Source organism: Pteropus vampyrus, unplaced genomic scaffold (genome assembly GCF_000151845.1).
Source record: "Pteropus vampyrus isolate Shadow unplaced genomic scaffold, Pvam_2.0 Scaffold215, whole genome shotgun sequence".
Classification (NCBI taxonomy): domain Eukaryota; kingdom Metazoa; phylum Chordata; class Mammalia; order Chiroptera; family Pteropodidae; genus Pteropus; species Pteropus vampyrus.
Genome location: NW_011888996.1, coordinates 100687 through 113842, shown reverse-complemented (window position 1 = coordinate 113842; position 13156 = coordinate 100687).

Genomic DNA, 13156 nt, shown 5'->3' with positions numbered 1-13156 from the left:
AAAGTCTAACACCCTATATTAAAATAAATTCCAGGTAGATTAGTGAATTACATGTAAAATATGTAAACTTTTGTATAAAAAAGATATATAAAATACACTGTATTAATTTTTTTTTATCTTTGGGTTATCTATGATTCTTTTTTCTTTTTCTTCTCTGTGTTTTACCAATCTTCTAAATAAGAATATATTGTTTTATTTTTTCCTTATTGTTTTAAGGCACAATCATGGGTAAGTTTTTCATTGAAGTAGAAATCATATTCAAATACTAATACACAAAAGGACACAATGGCTGCTTTATTTTGTAGAAAATTCCTAAATTATTTACACAGAACCTCCCCTGCCAGTAGAGGAAAATTATACAACAAATGCCTTATTCCACAACATTAACTCCTGTAAATGACAAAACATTAACCTCGACAAGTAGTTAACCTCTACAAAACTAGCTCGAAATAAGTAAAAACGACCTGCAAAGTTAGAACATTGAATTAAATTTTTAAAAGTTGATGCTAAATTAAATAAAATTTAACAGAAACTTTAAATCCAAATATTATCAACAGAATGTATTTTAAAAAGCAATATATTTTTCTAAAATGCTCTTAAAAATAGGTCATTTATACTTTTATAAGAAGAAATTTAAGCATGATTTAATTTAAAAGTTATTTTCAAATTAAAAAAAGAATGTTTTTATAGTTTAAAACCAGATAGACCTGGGTTCAAATTCTGATTCTGCAATTTATTAGCTATATAATCTTGCATAAGCGACTTAACTATTCTGTGCTTCAATTTTCTTACTAGTAAAATTTGCAAAATTGGAAAAATAATTCCTATTCCCTAGGACTATAAAGATTAGGGATAATATAAGTAAAGCATAGTGCAAGTAGTAGGTGCCTGGCAAATTGTAGGTGCTCAAAAAACAGTAGATATGGTGATAATAGTAAATGTTTCTACTGAAATTATTAATAAAATACAAATTTTTGTCACTTACGTACAAAAGCAGGAAATAGTAAATTGAACCTTGCCAGGTCTGATTCACAGTTCCCTGGCCTATTCCTACAAAGGTCGTTCCTCCATATTTGTGCCTCTCTACTGACTCTGCTCATTAGAGAATGTTCACAGGCAGGAAGAACCCTAAGTAAACAAGCTGTCATTCAGCTGCAACCAGCCAATCGCACTACTCACCTGGTTTCCCTCTGACTCTGTATGGAGCTGCCCCTGATACCCATCTCTCGCCCAGATTCTATCCAAACCTACCCAGTGTTTCTTCACTTCTTAGCTTTAGCTCAGCCACTATGCCTGGTGGGCACCCGGACAGATAGAACAAGGTGCCTGGTTCTAGAAGAGGAGCAAGGTGGGTGAGCCGAGAGTAACTTGGAGAAGAGGTCCAAACTGACAAGGAAGTTACCCTGCTCTTCCTCAACGGGGCCTCAGCACATACAATCACTATTTATTGCATTATGACTCAGATATTAGGAAACCCAAATTTGGAAATGAAACTGAGTGGCAAAGCAGCCAAAGCAGCCTAGAAATGTTGAACAGAAGCAAAAGACATGGGCTCACAGCCAGAGACCATAGAACTTAAAGCAGAGGACTGCTTCTAAAGTTGGGGTCAAAACTCCTAAGGGTTGGAAAGAAATGTTGATCTGGAAAACACTAAATAGCTTTTTGATGGTGATACAAAGTTGTGAATGGCCTCTTCCTGCCATGCAGCACTATCTTCCTGCTTTCTCCAAGTACTGAACTGTTTTCCTGTTATTTTTTCCATATCATCTCAGCATATCTTTATCTAATTTTCTCTTAGCCACTGCTTTCCTTTCAAGAAGACTCTTGATACATATTCTACTTTCCCAGAAATGGAGTATGATGTATATGTATAGAAATATGAATATATACATCATGGATTTGAAGACTAAAATAATCCATGGAAATCTTTCACTTGGGGATAAGGTTAAGGAGGAAAGAAAAGATAGTATGAATTAGTCTTATTTATTTATATATCAATTTACTCATTTGTTTAGAAAATATCTACTGAGTGCTATGAGCTAGGTATTGTTCTTAGAGTTGGGGACAGCATGGGATATGTAGGAAGACAGACAAGGATCATGTCTTCATGGAGCCTACATTCTAGCAAGAGGAGAAAAGACAGATAATAAATGAGACAATTGCAGACAGTGATGAGTGCAATAAAGGAAACAGGCATGGTAAGTACCACGACATCACTTAGGACTGTTAGAATGGGAGGTACTTTAGCCCAATAATATTCATCAATCCCACCACCACTACTACTCTTGGAGAAGAACAATTGGCAGTCTCTCCATCTCATGTAAATTGCTATGCAAATGCATCTTCAAGACAAGTGTCCTAGCCTAAAGTCACCACCAGCCCCTCATACCATCGCACACTCTCAACCAGATTATTGCCACTAAACTACACTCCTGTAAAAGTCCTGGAGCCATTGAAGAGTAATGAATGGAAAATGACTGGGTATTTTAGATAGGATGATTCATACTGCTTCTCTAAGGAGATGACAACTGAATTGAAAAATGAGAGAGGTGACTCTTGGTAGAGCTGGAGAAAAGCATTCTAGGCCAAGGAAGAAACACGTGTGAAAGCTCCGAGGTAGAAAGAGTTTATAGTGAAGTCAGACTATAGAGATCAATGTGGCTGAGGGAGGAGCAGCTATAAAGAGCCATGTGAGGTAGGCAGAGGCCAGAAGTGTTTTGGCCTGAACCAGAAGTGCCTGAACTGAAGGATTATAAGCAGGAGAGTGATAATATTTGATTTAGTTTTAACAGATTTAACTCAGAATGGAAAGTAAAGATGGAAGCAGGAAGAACTCTCAGCAGGCCATTACAGAAGCTCAGGGGAAGATGACCATAAATGGGTCTAGGGTGGCAGCTTTGGGAAGCGAAATAGACAAGTGAGGTATATTTTGGTGATAGAACAGGTAGTGATACGGTAAATAGGTAGATATAAGCCAGAGAGAGAGGGACCATGAAGGGTTAAGGAAACCCAGAGACCAGCTCAGCAGAAGAATGTACACAACAGGATATCGAAGTTGAACTCATAGCCAAACTAGATAGGCAGGTACGATAACCAGCAGCGCCTGGCACTGACTGTTCTTGCTTATACGGTCCCTACCCCAACTTCCTGCGCTAACTACAGATGACCATCATATGATCATTACTCTGGGCGCACTCGACCGGTAAGTTAGTTAATAAAATTAGTTAACTGAGCATGTGCCTTCCCTCAAAATCCCCACCGTTAGGCTTAGGACTGCCCATCTGCTGGCACACATTGCCCAGGCCCCAGCTTGGCGTAGGCGGGTCAGATGGAGGAGCAGTGAATTCGTACCATTCGAGGTAGGGAACCCAAGGAGAACAAAGAAATCCTATGGCCCATAATAACCCGGACCCTCAATTTTTCAGCACACTGGATTTTTATCTGGCTGCCCCCTTGGACTTTCTCCCAAGTATACTTTGCTTGCTTTACTTAATAAAATCGCTACTGTTTGCTACTTTTCGTTTGCTCTGTCTTCTCTGAGTGTGGACCTGCAAGCCAATTTTTTGTGGGGGACCCAAGGACCTAGCCTCAGACTCTCACAACACAGGCACCTAAGCGCGGGTAACAGTAGGACTTGCTAAGCTGACTGCAAGAAGGTGAATGGAGAGAGACTCCTCGATTCAGGCTTGACCAGTTGGGATGGTTGCAGCCCCATTTAATAAGATAAAGATACCTGAGAAAGGAGCTGGTTTGAGAAAATGGGAAGAGAATTGAGAATCATTTGACATATTTAGTTTGAAATACCTGTTAGGGATACCAAGTACTGAAGTCAAATCCAGAGTAAGGGGAGAGATCAGCACCAAAAAGCTAAATTTGGGCATTGTCTACAGAGAGGTGGGGAATGAGAGTACAGTTAGGGATGCTCTCAAGAGATTTACTAGAATAAAACCTTTCCAAGCAAGGTACTAAAGATGAGTGAATATAATCCAATAAAGAAACAGTGCTTTATGCACAGATATATGAGAGCAATTGAGTATTTTGTCACAATGAAATAGTATTCGATAATTTAAAATTTTTACTATGACTTCTTGATAAGAAAGAAATATGTTCATGTTATAATGCTAAGTGGGGAAAAACATAAACTTGTCTGCATGGCATGATAACTATATAAAAACATGTACAAAAGACAAGAAGGGAATATATAAAAGGTTAATCATAGTTATTTTCTTTTCGGTCTTTTCCATATTTTCTATAATTTCCATTCTATTAATCAGCTTAGTCTAGGCTTATGCTAAAGGAACAACCTCCCTCCAAAATTCCAATAGCTTAAAACATAAAATTTGTTTTTGTTTACCCGAAGTCCACTGTAGGTCAAGTATAGTAGATGATAAAAGATAGCTACTATCAATACTTTCCTTCCCTGTACCATATGCTACTCCCTGCATCAAGAGTGGGAGTCTAATTCCCCTCCCTTTGAAACTGGACAGGTCTTGGTGAGTTGCCTTGAGCAATAGAATTTGGCAGCAAAGATGGTTCAGGACACCGAGGCCATAAAAAGTCTTTCAATTCCTTCTGGGCCTCTTGAAACACATACTCTTACAACACTTCCTCTCAGAGCCCATGTAGTGAGAAGCCCAAGCAGCCTAGCTGCTCTGGTTGACAGCTCCAGAGCACTCAGTCAAAAATCAGTATCAATTCTAGCCAGAAGCATGAGACATTTTGGACATCTAGCTCAGGTGTGTTGTTGGATGACTGCAGCTCCAGCTGACAAACAACTGCAACAATATGAGATACCCTAGTGAGAACTGTTCCACTGAACCCAGTCAGCCCACACAGAACTTAGAGATAATAGTAAGCCACAAGTTTTGGAGTGATTCTATACACAGAAATCAATAACCAGAACATCTCCAAGGCAGCCAACATTCATGCAGTGACTCAGGGATCTAGGCTGCTTTACTCTTGTGGCTCCACCATCTCAATATCTGGCTCCCACTATCACCCTGAAGGGGAAGGGAGAGCTGAAAGTTCACATAGGACTTTTCACTACATCGGCCCAGAAGAGATGAGCTAGGAAGTGTAGTTTTATGTGTGTATTGAGGAAGGAGAAAAAAATGATATGCTGATGAGCACTGATGATGTGTACTATAGCCTTATGTTACTTTCACTTTTTCATTGTGAAATATTGGAATCATAAAACCCCAGGACTGCTGGCCCCTGTTTCGGGACCATGGAGGAAGTCTGCTTTCAGATTCATCTCAGACAGTAGAAGCCAGAACAGAGAGAGGAAATGAAAAATGAGACCTTGACTCCATCAAGCCTTATCTATAGCCTGAATAATCTCTGGCCTTTTTAGGTGAGATGATGAATTCTCTTTATTGTTTAAGTCAGTGTAAGTTAGGTTTTCTGTTGATTTCAACCAAAAGACTCCTAATTCATAATACCAAAATTCTGATACAGCCACTTTTGATTCTCCAAAATACATGTGTTTTCATTCAAAATATGCTTAAACTGGGCCCAAAATATATTGAGAATAATCACCACAAAAGGCATGATCTGGGCCAGGGTTGTCAGGGCTGAAGAACAAAATCACCATCTATAGCATATAGGAAACCTCTTAAAAATTGAGCACATTGCAGCTGTTGAGAAGTGCTGTTCCTTAACTGTTAACTCATAGATATCTGTAATTTTAGGGCATCTGCCTGGATAAATAACTGTGAGCAGCTCTCTGTGTTCCAAGCTTCTCTCAAAACTATCTGCTGAGCAATCAGGTTGGGTACCACTGAGAAGTATGAAGACCCTCATCAGAGGCCTGAGAGCTCTTGTATGGAAACCATGTGAATAGAAAAACTCTTGTTGAGTCAAAGTTATGCTTCTAACTTCCTGCTGTGGTCATATAAATGGGGAAGTGTATGTGCCTCTGAATATGTGCAACACAGCTCCAACCACTGTGGCTTAGTCAACTGGAAAAGGTTTCAAGGTAACTTGAAAGGGGGAAACAGAAAAATTTTCAATCAGGGGAACCAGACTCTTCCCTCTCCCTTTGTATTATAAATCTCTCATCCTCTCACCACATTTAAACAGCTAGAGAAGCCTCCAAGAAAAGTGACATAACAACATTTAAAAGTTGCCAAGTGAGCCCTTCCAGAAATAGTGTAGTAAATGAAAGACTTGGTCTTCTTAGTCACACCAATCCATTTTTTCTTGGGTCATTATACATTTTTTCTTCTCTCTGTCAGCCCTCTTGATGTTGACAAAAACTGAGATGTTCAGGACAAACTTTTTAGACTTCAGTAGCAATGATGGATGAAGTAGATCTATTAAAAATAAAATTTTTTTGAAGAGTTGGCAATTTGGCAAGATGGGCACGTAATTTGATAAGCCCTTCAAATGCAAGTCTATCTTGATATATGCCTTTGCTTCTTGCAAATCTCAGAAGAGCATTTATATTAGCTAATTTGTAATTTCAGATTAAAGTTGAAGCACTAGAGTCAAAATTAGTTTTATAAATCTCTATAAAATGTTAATGAAAACCACATCTGCTTTTTTTGTTGATAATGCTATTTTGATCTCACAATAAAAAAAAAGAATGTTAAGGAAAGTAAGAACATAACTGTCACCTGCATACACTGGATGAAGGAATGTGATTATAGAGTAGTGGTAGAAAATATATACAGAAAGTTGGTAAATGACTCGTAAGTACAAGCCCTGAAATAGCTCAGCTTTGTATATATGTGACATCTGCCAACGACTAATGTAATAGAATAATGATTCACTTGGGACCAGATTTATGTAAAAGTTCCTGTAAAGTACACCTGCTAGCTTCATGTAGCACCAGAAATGCCATTGAATTTCAGCAAACATGGCTATCATGGGAGGAAAAGGTGAAGAGGTCACCGCTGGTACATTCCGGGCACCAGCTGCCCTTTCTTTAATTGAGGCCGCCCCTTACTTTGTCCTGCCCCTGCCTGTCTGGGGAGCACGGGTGTTCGGCGGTTAAGCCCCAGGGGCCGCGCATCTGGCTGAGGCTGAGGTAGATCTCCCTGGTTCCCCTTTCCTCTCTTCTGCAGGCCTCAAGCTGCTGAGGGCCCTTCTCTTTCAAGACAAAACTACCAGTTTTCTCTGTGGCTTCACTTCTCCTCACCAGGACTGGAGATACAAATTTGTTTGCCTTACCTGGTCTCTGCTCCTCCTTACATAAGCACATATATCCTTTCCATGCCAAGGCTTCACTGCAGATCAGCTCAGTGAAGTGGGCAAGGAAAGAATGGCAAGTATGTGGAAGCCTCAGGACTCAAGAAATCTTCCCAGGTTTTCACCTTTTGGGTCCTGGCTGGAATCCCTGACTCCATGAAGTCCCTGGGCTTCTGCTCTGGCTCAAGAGGAGAATCTCTTTTTCAACTTCTAGAGGCCACCATCTCACTCCCATCTCTGCTTAAGTCATCACGTCTCCTTCTTTGACTCTGGCCTTCTTGCCTTCCTTTCATAAGGATCCTTATGATTACGTTGGGCCCACCCAGATAACCCAGGATAATCTTCTCATCTCAAGATCCTTAATTTAAGCATATCTGCAAAGTCTCTTGCTGAGTAAGAGAATGTAATCAGATTCCAGAGATTAAGATGTGGACATCTTTGGGGGGTCATTATTCTGTTGACCATAGTTAGAAACTTGGGTTTTGTTCTAAGAGCAGTGGGACTCTGTGGAGAGCCAGGGAGTGAAACCAGTGGAATCAGTATTACAAAGCAGAGGAAGAAGTATACTGGATAGTAGGAACAAAAGGGTTAGCCATGGGCAGAGGATTTAAAAGTTAACATAGAGGCCCCCATGTAATATTTTTAAACTTATGGACTCTCTGACCATGTGTAGGATAACTGTTATATAATATTTTTTTTCCCATAGTCTGGTTTGGTCTTTCTCAATAAATCCTTATACTATTCTGCCCTCCCCCACCACCCTGTACTGTATAGTTTGATATAATGGAAAATTATACATCAGAACCATGTTATCTTCAGTCTCCTGTAGAACATGTTTGTTTGTTTGTTTCTCCACATCAAAGTGTCATTGGACAATACCCTTTCTGGGTCCCAACATTCAGTGTCAGCTCTAAGATTTGTGTTGCTGTGAAAAATTTCTGACTGAATGCAGTTATTCTTATACTGATTAGTAAATAACTTGTAACTTTTTCAGCCAAGTGTTTCTGGAAAGGAATTATCATACCATCTCTCTGATCCCCTACTGGGAGCTGAAGCCTGCTGGGCTGGCCTGGTTTGTGTGACCCTGAGTGACCTGGGCAGGAAGTCAGAGTTTCTCCCTCCTAGTTCTGAAGGGAGAGGGCAAGAGTCTCAGACTGGCCAAGGCTGCCAGCGAACTTGGGAATTTTATTCTAACAGGTCATCTAAACAAGGTAGCGGTGGGGTAGATAAAGAGAGCAGAGGCCCAGAGGAATGGGATCAGAGACCAAGTAAAGACAGGAGCAGGAAGAGGCAAACCAAAAGGAGTCATTGGAGGGCATTCTAGGCAGTTCTGAGCAACTCTTTGCAAGATCAAAGACAGGAAGCTGTTGCCGGAAGCACAGGCATGTTTGAATAAATTTCATAAACTTCATAAAAAACTTAAAACTCTTCAAATCTTTATTAATTTATTATCCCTTAAAATAACACATAATCAATATGAACAATTCTGTGCACTCTTTCTACTTAGTGTTGTGACTAGAGGCTTTCCAGGAATCCATGTAGTCCACATTCTTAGATTTCTTAGACATCTGATCTCTGAAGCTAAGCAGGGTTGGGCCTAGTTAGTACTTGGATGGGAGACCACCTAGGAAGACTGGGTGCTGTAGGTGTAAAAAAAAAATAATAAAATAAATAAATAAAAACACAGATGCTTGCCTCTGATTTCCTGGACTCAAACTCCATCTCTGCCATTTATTGACTGCTGCTTTTGATAAATGACATAACCTTTCTATCTTTGTTTATATATCTGCTTAGTTAGGATAATAATAATACCTACCTTATTGGGTTGAAGATTAAATGAGTAAATATATAAGAAGCACTTTGAATAGTGCCTGGGATGCAGCGAACACTTAGTATGTGTAAACTACTATCATTTTTACCGAATGTGTCCAACACTGTACATCTTAGATAGCCCATCTGGCTTCTTAAGCAAGTGGCACTCGTGAACCAACCCTCACAGCACAATGAAACTGTGTCTGTTGGTGTAGAGCTTTGCAAAGGTATCTTGGTGGTTGCTGGGTAGGAGGCAGACAACATGTGCTATCTGGCGCATGGTTTGTTGGCGATGCAAGATGCTAATGAGACCACAGGTATAGAATTAAATACATTCTTCCATTTTGTTCTATGACCCCAAACTGAAGTTTTTGCTTCTTTAACCATCTCTGAGGCATATACCGCTCGCCCGAAGGTCACCTGGTCACCATTATTGGCTATTTTTGGACCAAGGGCACTATTATTGGAATAACTGCCACAGATCCATGGGCGACATATGATGGGTCATTAGGACTCTCAACCTGAAGTAATAAGAATGTATTTCCACAGAATCGAATAAAGGTAATTTAAAGAAGACAGAGAAGGAGAAGAATCCCTATATGGACACACTGATACACAACTTCAAATTGTTCGGAAGTGTAGCAAAATATTCCATCAAAAGAGGCAGAGATAACCTTAGCTAAATCACTTTCACTTCATCAATTGGAGGCTCATTTTTTTATCAGCAAAAGCACGAGGGAGCGGATAGTGACCTAAATCAGCTTTACTGGAAGAGCAAATCCTTTCTTACATGGAGCACCCAGAATCTCACATGACACATTATTAGAAACACTATCCTAGAGGATCTGAAATGAGGAATGTCTCGTTTACTGTGCCCCCAGGGCATCAGCAGCTGCTCACCTGGCTCTCCCCAAGGTTTTCTCCCTTTCTCACAGCACCAACTTCGCTCAGCCCTTCTCTATGTCATGCACTTTTATGCTCTTCCAATTTACAGACTCCAAACACATATACAAATATGAATATTTATGCATAAGCTTAGAGACAGACAGAGGAGAGCTGCTAAATGTTCCATGTTGGTCTGAAGCTCATTCAATTCTTCTGGGTTCTTTATTTTGATACAATCTGGGGGACAGTCTCTGGTATCATTTAATGCCCTTTCTGGGTTCATCTCACTGCATCCTCTCTCAGACATTTCCCATCCCCCCACCCCAACCCCACTCCACCTCTCAGGAGAATTGCCTTAGTGATGCTGGATTTTCTTCTCTATAGAAAACAATATAGTGTGTTTCCTCTACAGTGGCTGCACCATTTTACATTCTCACCAGCAATGCATAGGGTTCCAATTTCTTCATACCCACACTAACTTTTTTTTTTTTTTAAATAATAGCCATCCTAATAAATGTGAAATCAGCAGATGTTTTTAAGATCGTTTGGGTGGGAGGGCTTGCCAACAAGCCCTCTTTCCAGCCAGGCCACATGATAAGTGCTGCCCATCTTACTTTGCCATGAGGGGACCAAGGTCACAAAATAAAGAAACATTTGACAGGGTGATGTGAAGACAGTCCAATGGCAGTTGTGCACACAATGGGGTGAGGTACAGGATGAGCAGCCTAAGCTTAGGAAATGATCATCTATAACAGGCAGTAATAATGCCTTTTTGCTCCAGGGCAGACATTATCTTTATTATAGTGGACTGTAAGCATACCTGGCTTTTGCTCTGCAAGAAGACACTATCTCTATCTTTCAAGGTTGTTCACTATATAAACTTCCTTAGATGAGGCTAAGAAAGATAGCCCAGAATAAAGGGAAGTCAGTATCTTTGCTGGCAAGCCATGTGGAAACACAAAAGATCCATAAAGAATTATCTTCCAACAGTAGTTACCAGCAAATTCCCCTTTCTCACCTTTTTGCATAAATACTATGAGCATTGTATTGTGTGTATTTTATTGTGATCTGATGTTCATGAATGTGAATGTGGACATTCTAAATTATTTTTGGCATGGTGATTATGATGGACCACTGCAGCAATGCTTAAATGCAAAAGTAAGATGCCTATTGTCATTTTATTGTTTTAAGAGTCATAGGAATAGACCAGCCTTTCCCTGGCCCTTTCTAGGCTCTATTTGGTAAGTGTTGACCAGCCCCACCTAAAAGAGTACAGATAGGTGTCCACCTGGTTGAACTAGGCCACCCAGAATAACTGGGAAGGCAGTAATCACAGTGGATCTAGTACAGGAGGGTACAAATGTAAATGCCTTCATTGGCCAGGCAGATAAGTAAATGAGGTGGCCAGTTGTAATAACTGGGTGTAGTGGGGACCACAGCAAATAGGAGAAACCACACTCTATCTGAAGCTGGCAGCCACTACTCAACTCCAACTGATCACTTCCATGTGAGAATGAGGGTGGCAAGTTGCTTGATTTTTTTTTTTCCCCAAAGAACTTGAAAATGGGATTGTTATATATATGTGTGTGATATCACCTATTCTTTAAATGTTGGCAATAATTCAAACTTAAAATAGTACAAGTGCCCAGGAAATAACCCAAAGGAGCTGTGGTTGGAACTGAGGGAGCCTTATGAAGGCAAGAGTCAGCTCTGATGGACACCTGGCCTCCTCCTCCAAGGGGGAAGTTAACATTTGGTTGACTAAGGTCTTAATGGGTAAACCCAATTGGTTAAGAGAACAAAAAAGCTATGAAATGTGAATCTGTTAGAATCACATTTATGTCCTCTTGCCCCACCCTCACTTATTCTTGCCCAGGGAAAGAATAGCTTATTTTGGGGGGAGTTTAGAAAAAGGGATCGTGCATGTCTGGATCACCTCACTCCTCTCCTTCTCTTTAAGATTCATCTACCTACTAAAGAACACAAGATTTGTTCCACTCCTCTATGTCTATGCTGTAGACATAGGTGTTATTGTTTTCACTTTACAAGTGAACGAAAAGAGGCAATTGAATTAGATTTCTCTGGTCCCACATTCTCTGCTCCTAACTACCACCAGTGTTATTTTTGCCTTCTTATAAGAGTTACTTTTGAGTTGCCTTTACTCCAAGGGTAGGAAACCTCAGGGCTTTCCAACCAGAGCAACAGAGCCACCTGGCTCCTGTGATTGGTTCAGAAATAAACACGTGACACAGGCTTGACAAACTAGAGTCAATTAGACTTAATCTGGTACAATATTGGGGGAGAGAAGTATTCTCTTCCCAGTGAAGTCATCAAAAGGAAGGGATAAAAACCTGGATCTACTGACAGTCATTTTGTCACCCTAAGGAGAATGTATATGGAGCCTAAAGAGAGAAACAGAATGTAAAGGTGGTGTGTCAGTTATCAAACTGATTACCTCTTAGCTCCAAACTTACCCTTTATTGTCTGCTCCACAAAAATGCAGCGAGCCCTTAAATATTTTTTCTTTACTAACTGTCATGATGCTACACTTTGTCAGTAGGGGGCACTGGAGAAACATGGCACAAAAAAGGGTTTTGTTTTCTGGTTCCAGTGTGTTCACTGGGAATGCAGGTCCCTGCTCCAGTGTCTGTCTTTTGCAGCATCAAAGGCTTCTCTAATATCTGGTTCCTTCAGTGCTAGCAGCATCTAGTGGCCAGCAGCTTATCCTGGCACCTCCTTCAGGTACACTTTCTCGTTTACAGCTTTCTCCAGCATCCTAGAGGATGAATTTCCAGGAAGTTCCAGGGGGTAGGTTTCGAGCAAGTTTCACTGAAATGCCTTGACAGTGACTTGTCTGTCAATCAGTGAGACACAGCTGTGCCCTCTCCAACAAGGTCTGGATCTCAACTTGGGGTGGGGGTATGGGAGTACCTGGCTCTTTCTTAGGTGCTCTATCTCAGCCCTAGGGGTAGTATTGTTCCTCGTATCTGCTATTCCTGAATTTTTTAGAACTCTATTTCTTGCTAGCAAATCCCTCATTTACTCTAATCTCGTTATAGTTAATAATTCTTTAGATTAAACCTTCCCTATTCAAATGATATGTAACCGCTCTCTTCCGATGAGACTCTGAATGACACAGATGGCAAGTGAGACCAGGCCCTGATGGCACTGGCTGGTCCAAAAGCCACCTCTTCCTCTGGACTTTTCAGTTACATAAGCCAATACTATTTTTTTCTTTACTTAAGCCATTTTGAGTTAGATTTTTGCC